The 27,699-nt window shown below is 36.9% G+C and overlaps 1 long non-coding RNA gene across 1 annotated transcript; it reads right to left on the minus strand.

The window, feature by feature from the left end:
* Positions 1–237: 237 nt before the first annotated feature.
* Positions 238–9,240, minus strand: LOC103466004 (uncharacterized). Its single transcript, XR_533904.2, has 2 exons — positions 9,205–9,240; positions 238–728 (listed from the first exon to the last, which is right to left on the minus strand). It is a non-coding gene; the product is annotated as an uncharacterized LOC103466004 (long non-coding RNA).
* Between the last annotated feature and the right edge of the window lie 18,459 nt (positions 9,241–27,699).

Here is a 27,699-nt window from a genome sequence, read left to right on the forward strand (position 1 = left end):
TAACTAGAAAACAAGACAAACTTAAACAATAGATTATTATATTTGTCAAAGCTAATGGATAATGGATACATTTTTCAATTATTTAAAGACGTAATTAAAATCAAATAATTATCATATTATATAATTGGCTCTTTTGATGCCTGTAATTTTACCGTTTTTTTTTTCTGTTTGTTTTTCCCCATGTGGTATCACAAATTGTGTAAACGGATAATTCAGTGCAGACATGAGACTGGAAAGATCATTGAAATGTAGGGATTTAATGGGAAGCCAGTAGGTGAACAACAGTAGAAGAGTCAGCTTTTGCCTCACAGATAGCGACCTTCTTTGCCAAACAATGCATATGGCTTTGCTGCGAAACTACCGAGTTAATTTCAGACTAACTCAGCATCACCATTTCACAAAAAAATAAGCTCTGTGACACAGCATGTATAATGTATACTGCCTGCTGTGAAAAAGGAAGTGAGAAAGACAAACTCTGACAGCCCCAGGGAGTCAAATGAGTAAAGGCGAAAACTTGATTATAATGCTCTTAACGACTCCGCTAATTACCACAGATGCTAATTAACTGAAGCTTCAAGTTAACTGCACAGAGGGTAATAAGATCCTGGAACGGAGACAGAAGTTGCAGTCAAAGTATCATCTCTCAGGCCTTCATGGTATATGGTAAAATGTTACACATGGTGTTGTCATGTCCCAGAAATTTCAGCATGTCCTCAGTGTTGATGTGCCTACAAGAGAACACGGAAGGTTTGACTGTAAATTGGTTTTAGCAACATAGTGCTAAAACAACCTGTGCTTTTAAGGTTTAGAAAATTGCAATACTTTGTGACATTTGACCTTATTACTTTCCCTGTATGCAAGGTATCATAATCGTGATTTGTTTTAAGAACATGCAGCTGCAATACAAAAACAAAAATAAAGACATTCTTCATTTGGCTTGACTCGTTTGGACTGACTTTTTTTGTTCTGTAAATCCAGATTTCTCCTGATGATGAGACACTTTATCTTCTCCCAGGCTGTTGACACAACAACTGCTGCCGTTGATTTACTGCGGTGAGCTTCAATTACCAACCCTGAGAGCTAAAGGTATTTCTCAGAGTTCAGATGGCCATACGTTTCAAGGACAATTATTCTTAATGAGAGCGCCTCAATCTATCTGCATCTGGGTCAGGGGATGCCTGACAAATCTGTCCTTCAGCGAGTCCCATCCTTACTCTGATCTATGGTTCCACTTCATTTCCTCGGACTGTCATGCTGTGCTCAGAGCTTCTATTGCTATGTTTTACCTACAGCATCTCATTCAAGGGATGATGGGATGTCTGATTCAAAAGGCACTATGGTATTTGTAGTTCTAAGCATTCAATCTCTCTTTAGTATATGGACTGGATAAAATGCATATATGGTAGTGTTACACATCACAGTACATTACATCAAGTGATCATCCTCTACAACAGGACTGATTATTACAGGTGTTAAGTATCTCTTTTACAATCAACTTGGCCTTTAGTTGAAAGTGTCCAACAAGCATTAAGGTCCACTGACATAGCCATTTTCAAGCACACAACACAATTTTACCTTAACCATACCTCTGAAGATCTTGCAGTACATTTTTCACATTGTCTAAGTAAAATGGCAGGTCTAGGTAATATTTTTGAGTATTCATCTCAGTTTGCAGTTCACATAATTTCAAAATGGTATATTTTCATCAAAAACATACCTGGAACTGTACTCATACTCGGTATGGAAAAAACTGGTATCGGGACACCCCTGGTCAGCTGATTTGCATGCAGTTTGTGCACGACTTCTACTACCCCTGACGACAGTTTGAAAAATGGCAAAGAGTCGTGCAGGATCTGCTAATGGCGATGACTCTGGCTGGGGCGGACTTGGGCTGAACTAATTAATGCCACGCTAGTGGAGAAGCGGCTTTAGATTTTTGTAACGGCAAAAAAATGGGAGTTAGTCATGCTGATAAACATCCTTGTCTCTGACCTGAAGAAACAGCTTGATTTCATTAATCTGATCTATTTTTGTCTTTAGGCTTTGATCCTCCCGTGCTGCTGAGTCTACATCTCTGAAACAACAAAGCACTCGTGGGAGCACAATTGACTCGGCAGCACGCCGGTTGTCCAGGGCTTTCATGTCTCTAGGGAACTTGTGTCTATTGGGATGGCTGTTTGATTCACCGGCTTGACCTTGCTACTGTGGGCGTTAATGACAGCCAAGGTTTTTTGTGCCTGTTTGTGTGAATTTGTGTCTGCTAAAAAGTGCCTGAGTGGGAAGAATAAAATGCAGCAAGAGATGTGACAGACAAACAGTGGGTATATCTGGCGGTCTGTGATGCTTCCTCCACAGCATTTTGTTTGTTTTATATGCAATATAGTAACAAAATTTCTTCCTAAATTTAAGTCTCAAAACTCCACCTATGTGGCAATTAGATGCGTTGCATCTGTCACACTGACTAATTTCTTGCTAAACTGTGTGACCGCATACTGATTGAGTTATAGCACTCTTTTTTATCTTCTTGGTCTTCAGATGAAGACTTCTGCCTCTAGGCTTGGGACTCTGGCTTAATTTGTTATAGTAAGTGAGCCTGTACTGTTGCTCGACACGGTAATCACTCAAAGCTACTTCACCATCGGGGCACAAGCAAATAAGCGGTGGGTGTTAATAGTATGTTAATGCAAAAAAAAAAAAAAAAGCTATGCTAAGATCAAAGAACAGAGCATGAACTAGATGGAAACTGGAAGATGAACAGCAAATAATCATTCATGGTATCCGTGACATTTATACACTTTTTAGGTTCCCTAATAGCAGCAGATAGAGTCATGGGCAAATTTGTTGACTCAACAAGTGTCAGATGTGGACAAAGCCTTAAAGACAAAACCACCTTATATTGCTGTGTTTTTACAAGAAAGTAAAAAATTCAACCTTCTACCTCAGTAAATTTACTCAGAGGGCAAAAAAAAAAAGCTGATTCTAAGAAATATATATTTTTATCCAAATATGTTGTATCAAAGTTGTTAATATCCCCCATAAATCCCTTTTAAAATGCTAACGACAATTAAGAATTTTTTAACGTGATCGGATTCTAGTTACTTGTATGTAAATAGGCCATCGCACAGTAGCCTATACTTGTCTTGTCACCACTTGGCTAGATGGCAAAGGAAGTGAGACATATTTGCAAACTTCACTCTTAGAAAACTTCAGCTAAAGACTGGCATCTTTGGGTCAGCCAGGTCTCATGGATGTGCTCTGATCTAAGCAGTTTATTTGAAGATCTGGAAATTGGCATGCTTGCAGGTGAACCTCCATCCTAGTCTCAACTCTTCTGTAGCTTCTGACTGGTTTTACCAGGATTGCCCTGCATTTCGCTTCATCCATCTTTCCATCAGCTCTGACCATCTTCCCCTGTACCTGCTAAAAGAAAGTTAGGTGGTGTGTTCTGTATGATGTGCTGCAGTTTTCAGTCACACACAGTACTTTGGATGTAGGCCAAATATTTAATTTTGCTCTCATCTAATCAGAGCACATTCTTCAACAAGTTTGCTTTGTCCCCAACATGACTTAAGGGAAATCTCCAAGGGGAATTCTTTTGGCTTTCCTTCAGCGACATTTTTCTTCTTGCCAGTCTTCTATAAAGGTCAGATTTGCATAGTGCTCTATGAAATTTCTTAGTCATCTTTATATTTTAATGCTTTTCTTGCCTGGTTTGTCAGATCATTGGGCAAAGTAGCTATCTCTATGAGGATGTTTGGAGCTTTAACATGCTTTTTCTATTTTCAAAAAGCAAAGATAAAGATGACCTAACCTCTTTTTCGTCCTGTCCTATCTGATGTGTTTCTTGTCCTTGATGCTTGTTTCACTTCCAGTTTGTTCTTTTTGAATATTTTACACAATAATTGTATTTAGTTAGTGTATTTAGTTAGATTGACTTATTCATTGGTGGACTAAGGATAAGTTACTATCTAATGAAGTTCTCCATTACACACTGTAGATCAAAGTGTCATATCATTTGCTATGTATGGCACTCGCTCACTTCCTCTCTGTAAAAGAGGCAGACTGCAACTGCTTTTTTTTCTTTTAACAAAATACTTTTAAACTACTTATCTGCTGATTATAATTTATATTTGTTGAAACCTTTTAAAATGTACGTTTGTATGGGTCTAGCAAACTGGCCTTTGAACAATCCTGATGGCAGCCATGTTTGGTTAAAAACTTTGAGCTTGCAGTGGTGTGAAAAATTACAATTTTTAGACTCCACATTTCCAAGGTAACACAAACCCAGCATGATGTAAGCCTGTGGGTAGAGATAAACTTTGGAAGTATTAGACGGTTGGATAATGGCAATCTGAGCTCTAGATGTGGCAGCACAGCAAATATATTGTACAGTATAATAATAATGAAAGCTGCAAAAATGTGTGTTTATTTGACAGTACCCGAGTTAAGCTTTTAAGATTATCAGGCAGATTTGCTTCTGAACACATTGTCAAGGAATATGTAAATTAATTATTTGCTGTTATTAGAGCATAGTGTGAATAGATAAGRGGTTTACTTACTCCCACCTCCCCGTTTCATCCCACAGCTGCTCAAGTCAAAGAAGAGATAACAATGTTAAACATTGATATTACAACAAAATGAGACTTGTAGCAACAAGACAGCAAAATAATTCATTTCTTTTTTTAGTATGGGGTGGGAGTAAAATTGACTTTTTGAGCTTTATATCATATTATAAAAACAGTTTGTTTTTTCTTGATGAAAACCATGTGGCCAATGAAAAGTGATGTCTTACAATAAACTGTACATGTTGGTTAAAAGCGTGATGAACTGCCAACAAAAAAGAGGAATTCCTCTCCCATCTAGGAATACTTTGAAATGATCACTCGCAAAAAGGTGCTTCTTCAAGCTCCAGTATCTTGCTTTTATAAACAAAATATTTCTTTAAATATTTGTTAAAGGTTTCACTATATCATGTCAGTCCAACTTTACTAAGAACAGTTCTAAACGCCATCATGGAGAAACATTGTCGTGACGATGAGCTAAAGGGGGAGTATCGGAAAGATTAAGAGTTTCTTAAAGGGACAGTGGACAATTTCAAGATGTCAGGTGCAAAATTATTTGTTGATATATGCAGCATTTTCATGCTATTCACCATGTGACTGGAAGATATATAATAATCTCCTTGTAAATAGTTATTTTATCTATGGTCACCATCAGCTTCTTTATCTTTGAGTTACGGACTTACCCATTCCTTTTTCTCCTCTACGTCAAAAAAGTTCTACAAAAAGAAAGCACTTTCTAATGTGACTGTGTCTGCACCAGAGCCACAATTGTGTGTTAAGAGGATAAAGATGTTATGACATAACTCTGTGTCTGTTTAATATTGCAGCAGAAACTCATCTGTTTATGTTTCCCTAACCACTACAAGAAAATCCCTTTTAGCAAGTCTGTCTGCTCTGCTCTACTCTTCCCCATTTGCCTTCAAACTTGCAGGCTTTGCACGCTGACCTCACATTACACAGTACAGCACACAGAAGCATCACTCGATTGAACTTGCCTGCTCAAGTTAGCAGCAGTTGTCTAATAGCATGTACTGCTGTTGGCAGTGAGCTAAACCACTTTCATTCATGCTGCTCTCTTCAAGACGAATGAAACATTAGCATGGCAACTGACACTGATATGAAGTGTATCAGTGGTAGGGCAGACCATGCAGGGTCAGTGCAGCTGAACTTAATATTTTAAAACACAAATACTGGAAATTTAGTAGTTCACTTTTGAGAGCCATTGCAGACGGTCTTTTTGGTGAATCAACAATGTGTAAATTAAGAAATCAATTAATGTGGAGAGCCAATGTGAAGCTGACTTCTTTCTGTTATAACCCCTGCAGGACTCTTGTAGTTGATTTGGATATTAATCCATTGTGCAACAATAATTACTAACTTGGGACACCTGACCACCTGCTAAAACCTTCAGTTACTTAAACCCTGCTCTCTTATCTCTGCTCTCCTCCTTTGCTTTCTAGATTATTTTGATTTCACCATACAACACTTCAACATGCATCCTCCACCCATGCACTCCAGGCACCACTGATCAAATTGACTTTCACTCTTCATATTCGATATTTAGATTTTAACTTTAGTTTGCTTTGAACAAATTTCGACATTAGAAACTTACATATGGTGTGTCTCCCTTTTGGTTTTGGCCTTTGAGCCAGGCTGTAACAGACCAAAATTAGCTTTTCTAAACAAATATGCAATATACTATACATTAGTTTGTTTGGTGTTAATGATGGGGTTGTAATCCACGTATCTTGAGCTCATTTAAGTTGACCCTGGTGGATCCCAAAGTTCGTGAACATGATAATTTGTGGTCATCTATATGACTAGTTCGCTCCCTTGACAATTCTTCCTCATTTCTGCCTCTTTGTTCATTATTGGTTTTTGCTACACAACCAACTGAAAGAACAGATGAACAATTTTTCCTCTCTAGAAATGCCTTACATAATTTATAACAGATGAGCCTCTTGTGTGTTTCCAGAGAAGGTCTGTTTATTTTCTGTTTGGGATTTCTGATAGATCCCAAATCTTTCTCTGACAGAAAATCAGCAATAAAATAAATACTAAATTACTAAGTAAATCAAGCACAGTATTTCTTAATGAATGTAAAACCTGTCAGACATACGGTGTGATGTTGCTAAAACATAAATGCAAGTGTACATTTTCCAGATCACCAAGATTTGTTTTTAAACATAGGGTTAATGTTTTCTTATTTCAAGTGAATATTAAAGTAATTTAACAATCACAGGTATTAATCTACAACAGGTCCAGCCATTATTGATGGAATCACATCACTGGGGCACACATTCTGAAGGGGAGCGCTACCCTTGGAGCTTCAACGGTAAGCACTCTTTCTTATATTAAAACATAGTGACTGACATTATCTTTTCACTGGGATTCTCATAAACTGGCATACTCTACCTGCAGATAAAAGAACTGTGCTCAATAGATTTTACAGTCTGAAAGAAATTTGACAGCTCACTCTCTGTTTCACCTTGTGGGGCTTAGTCCCGCAGCTTAGTCATAAATAAAAAACTCATCTTATTACAACAAAAAAATGTGGAAATCAGAAGTTATGATCGTCATCCTGCATAAGATCAAGTTGAACAATCATTCTTTGCATTTCATTGGCCCACAGGCTTGGCCTCAGGGAAAGGGTCGTTTCTGAACTTAACTTCTTCGGTAACTTTGGCAGGTAACAAAGGCGGGCTTTGTTTTAAAGTAGATTCCTGAATTGCCAATTAAATAAGGAGCATCCTAGTGTGTCTGGCTTTTGGATGCTTGTAAAGTTTACACTGACTTTTTCAGGTTGCTCCAAGAGTCTGGTTTCAAGTTTTATATTCAGTTGCTCTGTATATTTTAATTGTTTTGTTTCTGAGTCATATCTTCTCAGGCTATTTTTTTGTTTTTTTTATTTACTTGCAAAAAATCAGGATGACAGAATGTTGTAGTAGCTTTGATACATTAGTTCTTATTTGTTCATTCTTCATTTTATATACTTTTGTTCTTATTTATTTTTACAGATATTTTGTTTAAAAACACCAGATTTACAAGTGTGAAAATTACATTTTCAGGTTATTTTATCAAGATAAGATTGAATAAATAAAGAAAAAAATTAAACACCTGGGCTAATTCTTTATGTTTCGCCCATTTCTTTTCATGAAACAGAACATAATTCTTCAAGTAAAAGTAGTGAATACGGCCATATTAGAGAAATAAAAAATAAGTGCATATCATGTTACTTTCAGGACAACATTGACACGGGTCCCTTGTGAAATGGCTCGCAAGCATCCCTCCCTGTCAGTGTGTGCAAGTGATAAGAGACTACATGTCCTCCCTGTCAGTCATTCCGTCAGTTGGGAACATACTGGTTACGGCAAGTCATAATTTAGCTATGAATTCATCAACTGAAGAGATATCACAGCGTTTCATCACATCATTTCATCAGGCAGACAGTCTTTCTGATATACTGCTGCTACTTTAACTGACCTCAGAGACTTCAGCCGTAATGTTACCGAGTGAACCCATGTGGATCAAAGTCCAAAATACTGACCGGTTGTAGGATAATTTTTCAAACCAGGGAAAACTACTTGAGTTGCAAAGGGAGGACTTGGCTTCAGATATAAACACAGTTGAAACCAAATGTTTACATTATAAAAAGACATTTTTCCCCTTCGCTGTAAATCAGTCTAGACCTTTAAGGTTCAGTTAACAATTCTTAAATTACTTCTAATTTTTAAATGCCAAAAAAATAAGTAGATTTTATGAAAAGGATCTTCCTTTTTTTACAGTTGGGACAATGTTCTCAGTTTTGGAAGCTTGAACCTTTTTTCCTCCAAATGTAGCAATGATGATTATGTCTAAACCGTAACATTGTGTGAACCAAAAGGTTAGCTGATTTAATGTTAGAAAGTGAGAAATAAAAGCTGTTGGTTTTATACATTCTATGTACATTCTTGTTATCAATTGTCAATTTTTCACAGTATGTAAACAAAACATTACAATAAAGAAAAAAATAGCAATGCCTTATGTGCGAAGTATATTTAAAAACCATTTCAGAATGCACTGAAGTCATCCAGCATAAAAATCAAAATGAGTTACACACTGTCACAGATACCCAGGTGAAAAAAAAGTATACTTTAGTATACTAAATTTTAACATACTTTAGTATTTCTTTTATCAATGTACTTAAACTGTACTATTTTTGAACAACTAATTTTGTGTTTAGTATACTTTAGTAGTATTTAAATAGTATTAAATTGCAATTAATAGTATATTTTAGTATACTATACATACTATTCTGGAACAACTTCAAGTGTACTTAGTGTATTTAAAGTATACTTTTTAAATATCATATTTCAGAGCTTTATTATTATATTTTGATATAATTATTATATTTTGAGTGTAATAATTCTGTCTTAGAATTATATTAAAAATATATATTTAATATACCTCAAATATATTTTAAATATACTATTAATATATTAGTAATGTATTTAAATTACACTTTTTAGTTTTGATTTCCTGCTATTGATAATAACTACAATTTTACAGGAACGTACAAAAAAGAACAATAGAGCAATTAAACAGAGAAAACATTTGAATTTAAAGAGAACAGAAAAATGGCAAATAAAAAAATAATACTTACAATTTCAAGATGTTGTGGACTCGCTGTGTATGTGACATCATCAGAACTGATAAAGATTGGGACCGGATGCCTGGTGTGGAAAAACATTTCTGGGTGTCTTCTTTGCCTGTTTATGTTAGAAATAGAAAAAAAAAAGTCAGCAATGTCATAGAATCAGTTGATATTGGCATTAAGTATGAAGCTGTTTTAAGTGTGGACTTAAGGAGACAAACTACCTTAAAATCTTTCCATCCATGATCTGAACACACTGATCCTTGCAGGGTAGTGAGAGGGGCTGGTGGTGCCCATCTCCAGTAGCCATCAGAAGAGAGGCAGGGTTCACCCTGGACAGGTCACCAGTCCATCACAGGGCCCTGAAAGTCAACAACAAATAAAAAAAATGAAAGATAAATGTTTAACAAGGAGAAAAATTCTTTACAGTTATCTTTAAATCAAATCATGTTTATTAAGCACTTGGTGTTGGTAACACCAGTTTTTGTTGTTGAAAAACAAACTTACATCATGAAGACGATGTGGAGATTCATCCTTAGAGCTGGTTGGCGATCTGGTGGAGTCAGAGCTTCTTCTGAGACAGGAAAGTCTTTAGGTTTCCCAACACCCGATTTCTCTGGTTTCCACTTTCATCTTCATTTGCTTAGTTAGACTGCAAACATATGTTGAAGATAAAATCATTGATGAACGAGTTAGAACAACAACCACCACACAATATCAAAGTCTCTCTGTCTTATGGAGCTTAATTAAAACCAGGTTAGTTTATGAATTAAAGTATAAGTCGTAACAAACAGCCTACATGCAGTTATTGCATGAACCTGAATGATTCCTATTGTAATAATCATACAAGTCACAATAAAATTGATAAAATAATTATTTATGAAACCAACACAAGTTATATATCTTTACTGCACTGTTTATAATTAAATGAAGATAATTAATAAGCAAACTTACCACCAGCTAGCAACACTTAGCAGCCTTCATCCCTCCGGGCTCCTTTTGTGACACACATTTCATTTCTATCGGTTGTTGTCCCGTTGTGTTGTCGTCTAACTCGGACTAGAGCGTCACCAGCTTGAATTTACCAAAATTAGTAACTATTGTCAAGGCTCTCTCTACTTTTAAGGCAATATTATGCGAGTAAAAATGGCGAATTTGAACAGCGTCTGTTATCTTCCCTGCGTTCAAGTTTTTTTTTCTCTTTGTGGCGTTTCTTGAATAAATGAAAATGTGCAATACCGCCACCATCTGGTCTGGAGTGTGAACTGGAGCTAATGCCGTTGATTATAAGGTTTTACATCACACATCTGAAAATTGATTGGATACTTTCTTAAAAATTACATCATGATTATCATTTTTTTATAGTATGCAATTTTAATAAATAGTAAAAGATTATTAAGGCACTTAAAAATTCATACATATTCATTCATATTTTGTTCACTTAAAGTATACTTTTATTTAATATATTAAAAGTGTATTTTGGTACAATTATGTTTAAGTGCGTTTAAAGTACTAATTTCAAAATCGGTACAAGTGTATTTTTAGTATACTTCAGATATACTTATAGGTAGTACACTTAATTAGTATACTTAAAGTGTACTTTCASAAATTTAAGTATGTTTGAAGTATACTGAAGTATACTTTTTTTTCACCTGGGTAGCATCAACAAACATACCCACCAACATAAAAATCAGAGTGAAAACCTACTTTCCATCTAGCGGTGTGATTTATAAATGCATTAGGGAGCTTAGTGTGAGCAGGTAATACAAAACTCCTAATGGCAGCTGAGAAAACAAAATAAACAACATATTGAATCTCAAAAATGGCAGARAGGCCTTTAAAGAACTGAAATGAAGTAGGAGATAAGTAAAATAAAGTTGCATAAATGCAAGAAATGAAGAAACATGTAAAATGAGTCATCTGTACACCAGCTTGACAGAGGAGTAAAAGCTGTGTTTCGGATTAGGGCCGTCTGTAGAGGAAGGTTGAAGGCTTCTGCAGAATTGCTCTTTATCTCACCTGCAAATAATACCACAGCTTCAAAATCATAACCTCAAATTCACAAGCACACATGGATTTTTGTCCTGTGCTTCAGGGAAAATTGTGTGCTCGGATGAGAAAGACTTATTGTGCTTCACTGCACCTGTGGGAAGTTTAAAGTATTCAGAGCTAGATAAACGGTCTGGTCTTTGAAGCATGTCTGCAATTTGACCCGTCTGATGTTTATGAAAGTACAAAAAGCATTGAGAAAGATGATGAGAGAGAGATGAGAGAAATATGCAGGTTAGGAGTCAGCAAGGGGTTGGAGGATGAACAGGAGAATGTGCTGCCAATGATTTGTTAAATGACTACCTTCTATTAATGTTTTCTGATGCACTTTCTTAGAGCGGAAAGAAGCGGTGGTGGAAGGGTAGAATAATAATCACATTAAAGTAAGTGTCCACTTTATGATTTGATGTCAGTCTTGCAAATGCCTTTAATAAGTTTATGCATATGCTTTAAATTGATCGTTACTAACAAGCTTCTATAGGGTTTAGCTGAGTACAATGAATAATTTACAATGTATAAGTACAATGTATTTTGTTTAGTTCATGCGTAGCGTGTTCTAGTACACAAACCAAAGTCCCTTTAAAAGTGAATTCTAAGAGTAAAGAGCTCATAGATTTCTAAGCAAATATTTACTCAAGTCACATCTGTAGTTCCAAAAGGTATACTTATCAAAATAAGAGCACATCCAGTTTTTCTCCAGGAGTGCCCTTGTACAGTACTGATACTGTACTTTGAAAGTTGCTCTGGGTTGGCACCTTTTTGGCTGTACCTTGGGAGAGCAAGTCACACCGACTCAAATACACTAACATATCTTCCTTGGATGTTTTTGTCTTTGAAAAGAAACAGAATATCCCAAAAAACAGAAGCTGAGGTGCATAAAGATCATGCAAACCTCATGGGATCATGCCGAAATTTGAATCAATCATCTAATTACTAAAAAAAGGCTTGTTATCTCTTTGTCAGCACCTTTAGGTTACCAAGAGTTCAAACTACACATCCTTAGTTGTTAAGCTGTTAAATCTCTTTAAATAAAACCACACAAGCAACACTGAAAGAACCCTCCCCCCACTTAATTCAGGGTTAAGTGGGGGGAGGGTTAACCCTGAGTTAAGTGGGGGGAGGGTTACATTAAAGTAAGTGTCCACTTTATGATTTGATGTCAGTCTTGTAAATGCCTTTAATATGTGATACTGAACTTTGAAAGTTGCAGGAAACTAGGTTAAATAAAAAAAATTGCAACAAAATCTAAGTTACTACAAAGGGGTCACCATTGGCTTTTGGGTGTTTTCTACCAAGTTGTCCTGGGTAAAAAGCCCCATAATTAGAGAATAATGGCTCTCTGGATTCAACAATAAAATCTACTTGTTCATGGTTGCTACCGACTGACAAATCGAACAGATAAATTAATAATAGTTGCAATTGTTAATGTATTAAAAATATGTGACCCAGAAAATACAGTGTGGAATCTAAGTACTGGAAATCTTATYTTTTACTGGTTAGGTAGAAATTTGGCTGCTTCCTTTTGGAGAAAAAGTTTAGACATTAAATGACAGATTTTAATTRGCTACTTTTCTCGGGCTTTTAATAATCATTATTTTTTCTCCCATACTCATGACAAGCTTAGCRTCTRACAAAACTGCCAACAAACTGATAGCAGCGAAACACAGAACTGAAGATTGCATTATTAATKCATTACAAATATACAAAATATCTGTGAAATTGCTTCATGTGCACTGCATTTGTAATAGGGACATACTTAACTRTAATAAGTCTAAGATGTATCTTTTAGTCGCCTCACTGTAGATAAGTGTAACATTGATGATGGGTAGTGGTWTATGTGTAGAGCAGCCTGCATCAATGTTGTTATGATGCTTCAAACAGAATTTTCTCTAGAGACTTTGTTTCCAGGCCAGATGCATGATGCTGATCAAGAAACTGAGCCGCCTAATGTGGCTGTAAAGCAGAAGGTATCCTTAAAGCATATTGATTTAGAAGCTCAGACATGCATGCACTTTTACACACATAGCTTAAAAGGGAACATAGCATTACCTCAAAACATCAGGCACGTAAATACAAATATCCAGGGTATCGATTCGAGACGTATTCCACACGGATCTGAAGGTGGAGATCGATGGGAGTGGAGGCTGAAAGTTACGCCTGCAAGCGCTAAGTTTGAAGAAAAGCCATGGTATAAAAGGAACCTCCTGTCAAAAACTATAGCTGTAACTGTCCATAAYGTGTGTGCAAAGCAATGTTAATCCTGCTTATGCAGAATTGAAGGAGGATTTTGTCACGTTTTCCTGCATTTTCCTCTTTTACGTTTGAACTTTAGTTATTACCTTTATGAATGAGTGTGCACCTGGTGCATACAAAACACTGCACCTACACAGAGACATGTCTTAAACATTGTTGTGAGCACTTTGGCTTGGTAGTCTCTCTGTTTTGTCTTCCTTTCATCCTGTGATTCTGTAATTAGTTGATTGACCCCTGCTGTCAGGGCCTAATTAGTCATAGTAATTAGGGATTAGATGGGTCAGGAGGAAGGTGTGTGTTTGTGCATGTGAGAGAGGGGCTCAGAGTTGAAGTCAGGGGTTAGTATGTGASTATATAGTGGGGTAGTGACTATTGCTCTTTGGTTTGACAGAAACACAATTACCTGCTCATCTATACTTTGTAATACCAGAACAGGACAGACACCACCTGAATCTAAACTATGTTAATCAAAAACTTGGACTATTAACAATACTGAGTTTTCTAATGCACGGCTGCCATGTATTACTGAAGTGGCAACACTTAATATTTAGGAAGTGCTCTGCTGGCAAAAGAGGAAGGAATTATGACCCTCTGTGGAAATAGCACAAATCCCTTTCTATTTATCACCACAACAGAAGCGGTGCATGTGTATGTGAATACTAAAACCATTATTAAACTGTAGCTTGAAAACTGCGTCAGTTTATATTCTTGTGCCATTTAAATGAAATTAATTAAACTATGTTTAAAAACTACTGCTGTGGGTTACATTGTCACTGGAGAAGAATGGTACGACAGAGCAGAAAGTAAAATCGAGTAACAATAATTATAAAACTACAGAAGAATTCAAAAATGAGGTGCTCTATGAATATTRGTTCATGGAAAATGGGGAGGCAATAACAATAGCAATGTCGATCCCTTGGCAAAAGTACAGGATTTTACAGGTTCAAAAGGTTTGAAATATGCATTTGTCTTCATTCCCATTTAATGGCTGTATGACTAAAGGAATCAACACAGAGACAAAAWACAATTGGCTGTTGGTGTGTTCTGATTATGTATATGAATGAGACAATGAAAAACTGAATTACAGCATTGCTGCATGCTTAAAAAATGTATAATGACAAGACAGTGCTTTGCAAGATTTAGATTCTAAACACTGCTGGCATCATTTAAAGTCAGATCAATGTTTATTGTTTTGTAAAGTCTTTTGGTACTTTAATGCATACAGCATGTATGTTGTTCCATATCTGCAATATTGATTATCTCAATCTGATTCGTTAAATTGTTATTTTCTTCAGAATGAATTACACCASTGACTGATTTCTCAATATCTGGTGTGAATACCTAATGAATTGGGACCTTTGATTTAGCCTATTAGATTGATATTCAAACCAAGACTTTCTGTTTTTTTGTGTTCAGTTATGACCGCCTATCCTGWGCTGGTTCCAAGGGAAGCTGGAACCCACCCCAGAAGTTAATGGGGCGAATGGACAAATGCAGGTGATGACTACGACTGATGACAATAGCAGTACTTGATGCATTGCAAAATGAGCTTTGTCAAGAGAAGAGAGGTGCACCCTCGACACGTCACAAGTCCATCATRGTTCAGAGACTAATGAGACATAAAATGACTACTTAAATCCAGTACTTTGATGCTAATAGGGCTAACTCCATCCAATTTGGTTAGTGATATTAATGCAGCGAAAGGTTTCAAAATGTTTGAAGCTGTCCATCATGCTGTTTCAATGATTTAAAGTCATTTCAATGAGATGCCAGAGAAAGTGTCAGATGGACAATACGTTTTCTCCACTTGTACGATGCAAGTATGTTGGTGAGCCCTACTATCAAGCTGGCTGAAACAAGACAACTGTTTTTCCACCTGCAACTCCAATGTGGCTAGRTCGAACTTAGTTATTCCAAGATATAAACTTCAAGCTTCAGAAGTAAGGTCCTCACAGCACAAGTAGCCACAGATACTTATTAGTTCTTATTTTCCTGAAATACTCCAAAGCACTTCAWCTTGTGGTAGTGTCTATTTGAAGCAAAGATCAATGRTCTAACAACTGTAAAGTAACAAACAACCAACTGCAAAGTAATACATCTTGTAAAAACTAAAAGAATAACTGGGATAGTTTTCTAAAGTATGAGACGGTCATGAATTTCCTCATGTATCTGTCTCAAAACAAACTCTGATCATATAAGACYAAAGACCAAAACTGATGCTTGCATCAAGTTTCAAAACAAACTTGATCAAAAACATTRAAAASTGCTGTCACAGTAGCTCAGGAGCCTGACTCTAGCTGATCAAAGTAGATAAATAGGGCTACAAAGTCACTTGTAGACAATTTTACTGTTGTCATGGTCATGGTAAATCATGAGGACAATCTATTTAAATTTTTAGACTGCAGTTGATACTGCAGTTCATTATTAAATAAAGATGTAGCGTCTTCAGCAGCAATTACTTAAAAAAAATCTTTTTCTGTAAAACCTAATCATTCAATTGTTCTCTTAACTTGGGGAGACATCTCACTACTAAAAGTAAAAAGCAGAGGTAACTTTCCTCTGCAACGTTAGGAACAAACAGACGGCTACCAGGAGCATCTTGCTGAACTTATCGCAGCCAAAGAAAGTAAAACCACATTCCAGGGATTACATTGTCTGAACCATATTATTTCCTCCACTATATCACCTGTTTATTTGTTCAAAAAGGTTCATGTTTGGTGTTTACCTGTAATTAGCACACTTTTATTCCAGAGATAGACTAAAAATGACTACATTTTGTGATGCGAACATTTAATGATAAATGTTCGCATCACATTATTCGACATGGCTGCTGGTGTCACTTTCCGTTTGTAATTGATTTCTGACAGGTGCTCTAAATATCAAGACGTTTCCACATGGGAAGGATTGTTGGCCTTAATGACTGTAGTTTGCCAGCCTCCCAAAACAAATTAAGCTAATGTGATGGCGTTTTTATGTTGKCATAATTGCTTTTACAGAACTATGTAGTGATGCAATTCTTTAATTTACACATGATTATTTATTTTTTAATGTAATGAAGCTGAGTTTTTGTTGATTGATTTAATACCTCTAACTTCATTGCTACCAAGTCAGCAAAGGCGTTTGATTTTTGCCAGTGGAAATGCTTAGTGGGAACCTTGCCCTGTCACACTAAGGCATGCAGGGCATAGACAGTTTTGCAGCTTATAGAGTGAGAGAGGGGAGTGATAGTCTTGGCACCAGATAGGGTGCAGTGACAGGCACCCCCACAGCTTGCCTCAGAGGGGGATCCTATGGCTCACTGCTGCCCTATGGGGGGTTGATATGCTTTCTTYTCTTCTCCTGCACCCTTTATTTCTTTCTCTGTGGGCTTTGCTATGTTGTTTTCAAAGAAATGTGCTCTGGTGTCATTTGACACATGGCAGGAGACATCACAGATAAAGGCGATGCATGAGAACCACAGAGAAAAAAAAGGGATGGAAGAGAGCAGAAAGGAGCCAGTGTCCAGCCAATATGCTTTAGCCCCTAGAAGGTAGGGAGGGAAGGTAAAAGTCCAAAAAGAGAGAAAATATGTAGCCTAGGAAATGTTTAGCTTCACAAGACACCTTAGGTTCTTAATGTGCATTATTTTATTTTTAGCAAAGACAGAATGAACAAAAATGTCCAACAGCAAGAATGTGGGCTTATGCTAAACTTTGGCAACCAAAGATGAAATATGGCAAATTTACAGGAAAGGAAAATAAACATATAAAACAGAAAAAAGCACAAAAGGAATACAAGAGGTGAAATTAAAGCAATGCAACAGTGACCTTTGATTACACGATAAAAATATAAAGAGCTAATTTACACAAAACGTGAGTAAGCATTGCATTAATTATTTTATGAGCACTCACATGTATGCAACAGCATCCCTGGACGGTGGAGTACATCGATGATCTCATAACTTAACCATACACACAGAAAATTGTCAACATGCGCATTCTGGTCTTCAATGCCTTTCCAAAATATACTGCTCAAAAAAATAAAGGGAACACTTAAACAACACAATATAACTCCAAGTAAATCAAACTTCCACAAACTGTCCACTTAGGAAGCAACACTGATTGACAACGGGGACCCTCGTCGGGTCAATCAGTGTTGCTTCCTAAGTGGACAGTTTGATTTCACAGAAGTTTGATTTACTTGGAGTTATATTGTGTTGTTTAAGTGTTCCCTTTATTTTTTTGAGCAGTGTATATCGCTTCATCAGAAAAATCAGAGTTAACATCTAATCATTATAAACAGGAAGTCCCAAGATGGATCTTAGCCCATACTTCGGAAAGCTTCAGTTAACTTTAAGCACTGCCCTCTGGTGACTAAAATGTGTAACTACAGAGGCCAGTGCAATAAACATATATAAGTGTGCAAGACATGCCAATAACAAGCAAAAAATAATTAACAATAAACCAAAAATACTACGTAGCATTGCTGCTGTTCAAAGTCATCAACACCTTAATACCTTTCTTACACCCTAGAGGGATAGCTATGTAACGTAAGTGGAAAATATAAATTTACTACCAGGCTATAGGATTATAGATGAAAAAAGAAAATTTGGCTTCAGATAGTAGAAGAGCTTTGCACAGGGAATATCATTCATTGAATAATATGCTGGTAAACCTTCATGTCTTCTGCTCAGCCCTCTGCTAGAGTATCTAATGACTCACAATAATGTTTTTTGGATGTAGATACACAAGAGATTTGATCGAAAGCCATTAAAATACCAAAACACATCTCGACTCATGAAACAGAGTTGAGATGCAAATGTGTGGAGATAATTGGTAATACCGCTTTAATTTATGTGAATAAGATGGCGAGAATAGGATGACCTAGTTAGATGTCACAAATAAAAACAATGAAGAGCAAGGTATAGAAGAAAATGAATTTAAAGCAGTGTTTGCACAGTGGAGATCTGGAGCTGCAGATTCTCTCGGAGGGCGTGTGCAGGACCACAAGTCCTGCACACGTTACTCATCTGGTCATTAGCAGGAGGATAAGAGGAGCCAGCTGCCAGACACTCTCTGCCTGACCGTTAACCTTCATGGTAACCCAAACCCTCTGTGTCTCCTAGTGTTCTGCCTTGTTTCTCCAAGGCCTTATCTAATCATGTCCTCGTGTTCCTTTCTAAGATAACCTCTGGGGTGTCTCTTGGGCTCRCTTCCTAAGCTCTCCCTGAATTTCCACATTGAAGATTCACTTCAGCAATAAAGACTCTGAACCTCCTTCAGCAGTGAAATCATCCTCACTCCTTTTTCTCACCATMAAGCCAACCTTTTGGGCCTSCAGCGCTCATTCCGCTCCACCTGCTCAGGCCTCCAGTGTGATCTCCTTGTTTTCAGCTCCAATCCTTCTGTGCTCTCCTTCGTCATTAAAGCTCAGTGTCTCCATCGACCCTCTGGCTAATACCACAACGTAAGCTAACAGCCCCGGATTCTACTCACTCTTCCCTTGTGTATTYCACTCTCATCAATCAGCAAGCTCCTTCCTCCAYTTTCACCACTTATTCACTTTAATTGCTCCGCTCACTTTTCGCCTTCTCCTCAGTGTTCCTGCTTCCCGGTCTCCAGCACCTCCGGACCAACCACCATTAACTACTCAAGTCATTGCAAAATAAACCTTTTTAAACTTCTGTTCTCCTATTATTTCTGCATGTGGGCCTGAAAACCATGATGATGATGGCAGAATTTATGTCCTTCATTCACATCTGACTCACCAAAATAAGTCATGGGTCAAAAATAGCATGTTCCTAATACATGAAGAAAAATGCTGAAAACATATCAAGAGAAAATGTAATACACAATGGATTAAAGTTTCTTTAACAGTAAAATTAAACATGTTCATTTTTAAAATGAATTCATTGTTTTTGTTTTTTAGAGAAGTGAAATAAAGGCATTCATGCCAACTTTCTTCACCTTTTTTTGACACAATTACACATTGTTGTATCCTAGCAGATACATGTTCATTTGTTTTTTTCACACAGTACGCTAATTTAGAAAGTATTGGCTCAGCAGGGGTGGAGGAATAACTATCTCTTAATTCACATGCAAATATGGACGCACAAGTATGCAAGTATGCATTTAGATCAGAGCCGTAACAGGCGGCTTATGGTGTGTATTTGAATTTTAATAAAACAAGCTTTGTAATGTTCTAAATTTGGTTGCAAACCTCCTGAGACATTTAAGTGATCACATTGCATCCGATTTTGCCTTTATTCCCTGCTGTGCATAGATGATTACAGCTCTTTACTGCTAGATATCTTCCCCTTAAGGCAGGTTCCATTTAGGATGCTAGGAATAATGTTACACACACCATTATTTTTACAGGCCTTGAGCATCTTGTCATTCCTGGATATATTGACTTTCACTTTGTTTCATGGTTAAGGTTTGTTTGCCTCTGCGACTGCAGATGTTCCAGATAAGCAAACTGTATACAGGGGTGGGAAGTAACTAGTTACATTATTCATGTTTTTGTAACTAATTACAATTTGTTTGCACTTTAAGTTGTTTACAAAACAGGAACTTTTACTTGAGTTTGGTTTGAGGAAAATATATTGCCTAGTAATATTGGAAATCATATCCACTTTATAAAATTAAAATAATAACAAAGCATAAAACGGCCTTGATCCTTTGACTGGGTTAGTATTAGGAACCTATGGTGTTACATCAATTGGAAGATAGAATCACTTGGAAAAAGCCATCGAATAAGGTTCAGGTCAACATCAGAGAAAAAACAAAACCCAAATGTAAATAATAGTTTTGTCTAGTAATTGTGATTATATTTTTTGTTAGAATGAATGAATGAATAGAATAGAATAGAATAGAATAGAATAGAATAGAATAGAATAGAATAGAATAGAATAGAATAGAATAGTTGTTTCAGAATAGGGAGATTCCAGTTCAACAGCAACAAAGTTACAGGCAATCAAATAGATTCACACAAAGATAGAATGTAAAATACACAAAAAACAGAATAAAGAATAAAAAATGTGTGTACCGTAAGGGCAAAACTTCAACATAATACTATGCAGTTATTAAAAATATCTTGTCCGATCCAAAGGAATGGACACCTCGGTAGGTTAATTTAAAATAATATTGAAAATGTGTCGGTGCAATTGACAACAAACTAATTACAATAAGTGACAATAAAAATTGCGCAACAGCAGGGATGTGCAAATACTAGCAGAAATGTTATAAGTGAGTAAAAAACTTTGCAAATACCAGCATGTATGTAAACACRTGCTGAGTTTGTTGGGAGCAGARATGGTAATAGAGTMTTGCAGCTGCTGGGAATTTTACAATTATTAGATAGTAAAGTAGAGACAGTGGATACATTTGATAAAGGACAGGTTTAGGATCAGAACTGCCAGCTTCTGATGAAGAAGAAAACTGCAGAGAAGCTTCATAGATGTAGCAAGTAGATGTGCAAATGCTAAMTAAATACCCTCTATGCGTTATTTGCTTGGACTTTTTCATTGCAATTGCATTTATTTCTAAGTTAGAAGTCGAGATTGTAAATTCAATGGACCATAAAAGAAATCAGATGATATGTTAATGATTCATATGTGTTAAGGTTACTTTGCTGAGGGAATTAACTGTGGAGATGTTTCTGTGAGACATAATAGAGTGGTGCTGTGTATTAATATTTTGGCAATTCATTTTAACAGCTTGAATTTTCTGGGTCATTAATCTGAGTGAGACCATAATGACAGTCCAAYACAGTTCTTGATATTTCTCAGGCCACCCAGCAGACCTGACCGCTTCATGCATAAAGGTGTGCATTAATCCYGATTGTTTGACCATGTCCAATATGAGTAACTACAAGAACAGAGCACGACACTTTAATTGCATATTTGACAGCATGAAGCTGATTTAAATCCAACTAAAATATTAACACTCCTTATTTACTGGTACTAGAAGACTTCTTTTTATTAGATCAACACATGTCAAGGCTGTATGACAGATAATTAAAACAAACTAATTAAAAAAGGACAATCATTTCTTTCAATCTGTAGTGTGTCTTTATTTAGTCAAAGGTGAATTTGTAACTTTGCTTACCCAGCTTTTTTCCTTGTTGTACAACTTGTTATTCCAAAAYGACAGCTAATTAATATCGCTGACATAGATTAATGATAAGACTACGTAATGTATCTGCCATTACTCTACAGAAAATATGAATGACTTCACTGTCATTTCTAATATATGGCAGGTTCATTTTCTTGACTGACATGATCTTGCATTAGATATCTCTGGATGCTTCAAATACTTTTGCTAGATGTGATATGTTCTTCAGCTAGACCATTAATAATATAATGTTGACAAACTAATGTTGAGCGTTTTTGACAGAAACATGCAAAAAAAAAAAAGTTTTAAGCTGCAGCTGTTAAATAAAAAAATGCTAAAAATTAAACTGATATTTAAATGTCTTTATGTAAATGATGGCAGATTGCTTAGTGTCAGTCAAAACTTAGTGTTTTAAAAGCCACCAATGTTGTTTTCACACACTGGAAATACTCATGTGCTCTTGATTAATCTGAAACACCTGYAATACTGTTTTGTTTTTTTTCTCCAAGGTTCAAGTTATTTTTATGGCACTGACTGTAAATCTATTCTTTATCGCAATAAAGTAACACAGCAGAAATATTAGCTATATATAAAGTTGTATGAAGTCTTTTTATTAAATAGCAGCTTGTAACCTTGAGAGGTATATTTAGAGGTAACCTGGTAAGCATTTCATGTTTAACACTGTCGAACATGGCCATCACACAAACCCAAAGTGCTTTACAGTCACTGAGAAATAATGTAGGCGGTAATTTTATATGTGGATTGTAACCAACTGACAGACAAATGTTTACTGTGGCTCATCAGGGCTGATGTAACAGGTCTTGAGGCACTTTCAGCATGTGGGATTTGAATGTATACCATCAAGCCCGTTTTGATGCATGAAAAAGCAGTTTAGGGAAGACATATAAACAGGAGTTGACAGAACAATTTTGCTTGTTACAAGGTTGCCTTGCAGGAAATGTGGGCATTTTGTTTGTTTACAGATGAGGATTGACGGGTGGATTCTCTGTTATATAGAAATTGCACTTTAGCTTATTGAAAAGGTTTCCAGAGGAATTGAATTAAGATGCAATGGCTGTTTGGGTTTGAATTGTGACATCCATTCATCKTATTGATCAGAGCACTTTTTCCCAGGTTATTGTCTTGACACCCATCATCGTGTCATTATTACAATGATCAGAAAAACATAGAGCACATTTTTAGGAGTAATGTAAGCCTATATATAAAACGAGTTGAAACATTTTGCTTATAAAAGGAAACTAGGTCAACTAGAACGTGAACAGAGGGATATTCTCGCATTCTTATATTCAGTATGTCTACCTGGAAATCTCTATTTTCTGTAGCAAACAGGGCAGGGGCTGCCTTCCCAATATAATACGGTTGTCAAATTCTCATTGACTACAACTGCATGAAAGCAATTGAAAACAAAAATAAGATTATGTAATAAGTTGTATTTTTGATATGATACTTGTGTGTCTCTAAAAGATTGTAATGGTTTTATCTTTTGTTTGCTTCCAAGCAGAACAGGCTTCGTTTAAGTTTGTCATGTAGAAAACCTATTTAGCTTAGCTTAGTTACACAAAAGGCTAGTGTCACTCCACTTAATTAAGTATCTACATGCACAACATTGTCAGCAGGGCATTGTGTTAAGTACATTATTGCTCCAGAGAAGTGGTCATACTCTTTTTTTTTTACTGACACTTGCCTTTGATGAGTGCACCAAATTGTTGGATCATTTTACCTTCAAAATGCATAAATCTCACTAGATGCTCAATGTTCAGAAGCCAATCCTCTGAATTAATATTAATATTTTAAAATGTAATATTATCTTACCATAGATGAACAAATAATCTTGTTATTACCACAGCGGGAGACATGATGAGGATTCCTGTATGTCAGAAATTTTAATGCAATGCCGCTTCTTTCCTGACTGCTGGGCTCTTATTCATAGCAGCCACTCCCTGAGGATAACAGGCAAACGGAGCATGAAGGGAAGGTTAGGTCTGGACCAGGGGAAGATACCATGACGGTCTGACAGGATGTGCTTAGTTACACACTCTTTGTTCCTACTAGCACAGATAACCCACCAAGGCCACACAAGGGAGAACAGAGGATGGAGGAAGATGGAAGAAGCATGAGTTTGCGTATGTGTGTCTGATGCAAGAGGAGATATATCGTCACCCTCTTTTGCCTGGAGAGACTCTGGGACGCATCCAAGATGCCAGCAGCACTGACAGCATCATCAACAAAATGTAGCTGTACTGAACACACACACACACACACGCACACGCACGCACACCCACCCACACACACACACACACACACAAACATACGTGCTCTCAGAGATTGCTGCTGAGCCACTTGAGAAAAACACTCCAAATGTGTTTAGGAAACTGCTCTGCCCCAGGAGAGAAAATAACTTTTCCCTTTCCTCACAGACAAACAAACAGGAACACACATCCCATCCTCAATCCACAATGTTTAAATTTCCCTCTTGATCGGGCAGATGGTTCAACAATATAAATAAGAGTGCTTTTGGCAGAAAAGTTCTCATGTTTCCCATTCGTCTAATTAGTGCCAAATGGACCTAAGTGTGTCATGTTTAACAGAGTCCCAGGTTGCTCCTGAAGGTCAAAAAGTGCTCGCAATAAATGCCCTCCATCTATGAATCCTTCAGATCTGATGGGCTGCTTATTGGGATTCTGCTTCAGCACACCTGTTTATCTGATTAAGTCATTTCCCTGTAAAGGAGGGCTTTAAATGTCTGGCTATTTGCCCAGTTTTCCTTTATGGGGTAGCTCATGCTCTCATCTCTCTTTCTCTATCATCTCCTTTTCATTTCCCAAGTGGGTGATTCAGAACCTCAAAGCCGCAGACATTCTTCACCCATGGAGCCACCTAAAAATAACAAGGTAAAGTGGATGAGGACTTAAGCGATAGACAGGGTAGATGAAAAAGTACAAAGATGTTAGTAAAAAATAAGTGTGACAGGAGGTGATCCAATTCAGTTGAAAAGTAAGTTAGAAAAACTGCAGAACTCTAATTGCTTTTACTTTTCAATAACACACTTGAGGAGAAAAACAACAGAGCATCTTGCACAAAGTAATTAGTAGCTGCTATTAAAATAAACAGAGGCGCATATAAGGTTTTGCCAGTGAGGGGGTGGTATCGCTGAATAGGCCAAATGCTTAATGGTGCCAAATAGATCTCAGGGGAATAATGTTACTCATGTAAACAAACACTTTGTCGGAGTAAGAAGCAAAGTGTCATTTCAGGTGGGGAATTTATTTCCGGCTCTGAGTTTCGGAGTGAATGTCTTGAATGGCTGAGAACAGTTTGAATGAGTAGAGAGGGAACCTTTGCCTCAGTGAAGGGAACAAATAGTAGAAGGAACTGACAAAGTGGGGGGAAAAAAGACGGTGAAGCAGAGATGAGAGTAACATATGCTGATGATGAGGACCCCCAGAGAAGAGTTTCAATTTTTCATGTGCCCCAGATTCCATCCCACCAAATGGTCCTCACCAACCTTCTGCACACACACACACACACACACGCACACACGCACACACACGCACATAGATACACACAATGGGATGAAAACAGACTGAGAAGTCAGGGACTGAAGGAAGTAGGGGAAATATACAAATTATTTTTAGAACTGGAGCATAACCAGACTTGGTTTAATTTAAAATGTTTCTCTTGGATGCTCTTTTTCCCAGATTAGGCTACTCATTTTGCGAAACCTATGAGATAGGATATTTACAAGATGTTTGCATTCAATTGATAAAAATATGTAAAGCCTTTTTTCTCACTGCTAAATCAGACGGTATTTTTGCTCTTTTATGTCAAGAACAAAATAATTTCTATTAGTTGTATGTCAGAGTAATCCATCCGTCTGTTATCTAAACCTGCTTGAAGGTTTATAGGGCCTCCATCCATGAAGGACTGACGACATGAAGCTGCTGGGCRAACTATTAATCGCACAATGCACTTTATCCACCTACTTTCAGTTTCAACAGGAAGAGGAGGAGTTTCACTGCACAAACTGCGTTAACAAAACCTAGGTACTAAAAGAAACGTGCCCTCATTTTTCACCTCTTGAGAACGGCATTAGGGAGACAAGCGCGAACAGCCAGGCTCACCTTGTCCTTTGGAACTCTGCTCAAAGTCAGGATCAACGACTATCTGACAAACACAGCACTCTTTTTGAGACTGAAAGGTTGTGTGTCTAACCAGGTGGTCAGCTGCACAGGAGCGCCACAGGAGACTGCACTCTAACCATTTTAATTTCCACTCAATGTATYGGAAATGGATAAGAAAATTATGGGCAGCTTCTTTATGGGACTGTTAAATATCAACTGAGCGTCTTCCTCAAAGCCTCTGCGATACAGACTGCTACAGGAAATCTTTTCTGCCAATAGCGATCAGCATCCATAACAACTCTTTGAAGAACCTTGACGAAAATGAGTTACAATAACATTTAATTTCTCTTTGAGATTATTAAGGAATTTTTTATTATTAATTATTCACGGGGAGGGCCCCATAAAAGATATCGGCTGTGTTACACTTAAGCTTTTCCTTTAACCTCCTTGTATGTTTTTTTTTTCCTTCCCTTTTCCTTTTTTGGATAAAACACTGTCTAGGAAATCACTCAAGCATTTGTCAGTGTAATTGTACAACACAATGCCATGAGTGGTTATGAGCCTGCTTTTTCAAACTGCTGACAGGCAAAGAATAAAATGCCTTACACTGAACAAGGGATTAGAGGAGTGAAATAGAATGATTTAGAAAGTGGAAGGACAGCCTGGAGGAGATGATGAGTTGTGTGGATGTATGTGCATGTGTTTTTGTGTCTGTTGTATTATTATTGTTTTAGACTTTTAGAAAACATAAAAATATATTTAAATAAGGAACCAATGAGGAAAACTTTATTTTAGTACTCATTTGCATTTTTCTTCTAAAGTGTGTATAGCAAGGGAATACCACAGGAAAAAAAAAACCTCAGGAGAGTTTGGCTCAGAATGAATGGCCAGGAGAGAAAAAGCTAAATACAGAACTGCTGCAGGAGTGCCAAGTGTATACAGTGGAAAAAGCACATGAAAAATAGCYCAATTGATGGCCCCCTCCAAGAAAGAGATACAGTTATGCAGAAACACTAGTTCAGCTGTATTTTCAATGGATGATAAAAGAGAGTTCGCATAGTTAATGGCAGCAATAATATTACAGAAATAACGGATACATGGAGAGTAGTGGGAGAAAGTAGCAAGTGACGAAAAGTGATCAGTGTATCATCCAGCAGTCTTTATGTGTAAGCTAATAGCAGCAGAATTACAGAAATAGCTCAGGAAAAACTAAGCCATTCAAACATTAAATTTCATAGAAAAGGAAAGTTTCAATCCTAATCTTAAATAGCCATGGTGTCTGRGGTGGCTCTTATGYRTTTTCTAGTGTGTGCATRAAGATTTTTCTGTTGGTTGTTTTGTAAATAGATTGAGGAATACAGTTAAATGTATTTTCCAGGCACACAGTGCCATTTTATAGCACAGTCAAATAGAAATTTGACTTCGTAATATTAAAATCRGACCTTAAAATCRGGCCTGTGACTCCSTAAAAACTCCTGCTCTTTCTAAAATCCTCCTTCAGGAAGTCATCACAAAACAGCTCCTCTTTTGATCCTTTAACAACATTTTACCAGCATTTCACTGAAACGTAGCTTGTGTAATGAGATCAGCTGGTGCCGACTTTCACCAGGTGTTTGCTAATTGCTTCTGGCTAGTCTGAAGGAGCTGAGAGGGGAAGTTTAGTGGAGATGGCTACTGAAATTTAGAAACCTGGAAAATGTAGCTCAAAGGAGCAACTGTGCCTCAAAAGCGGCACTCGGTCCACTCAGGCGTTTTGCACAGCTGAATGGTTGCCACAGGAAATTAAAGGATTCCTCAAATATGCATGAAAGAATCAAGGTAACACTCTAGGTATGCTTTTGTTTATGTAATAACATATAAACAATATAAATCTCAAAAAAGCTGACTTCGCATGATACTTATGATTACAAGCAGTAGTAAGTAATGCCCCAACTAATTGGCTACCGTGAGTAAGTATTTTGGGGAAA

This window comes from Poecilia reticulata, linkage group LG6 (genome assembly GCF_000633615.1).
Source record: "Poecilia reticulata strain Guanapo linkage group LG6, Guppy_female_1.0+MT, whole genome shotgun sequence".
Lineage (NCBI taxonomy): Eukaryota > Metazoa > Chordata > Actinopteri > Cyprinodontiformes > Poeciliidae > Poecilia > Poecilia reticulata.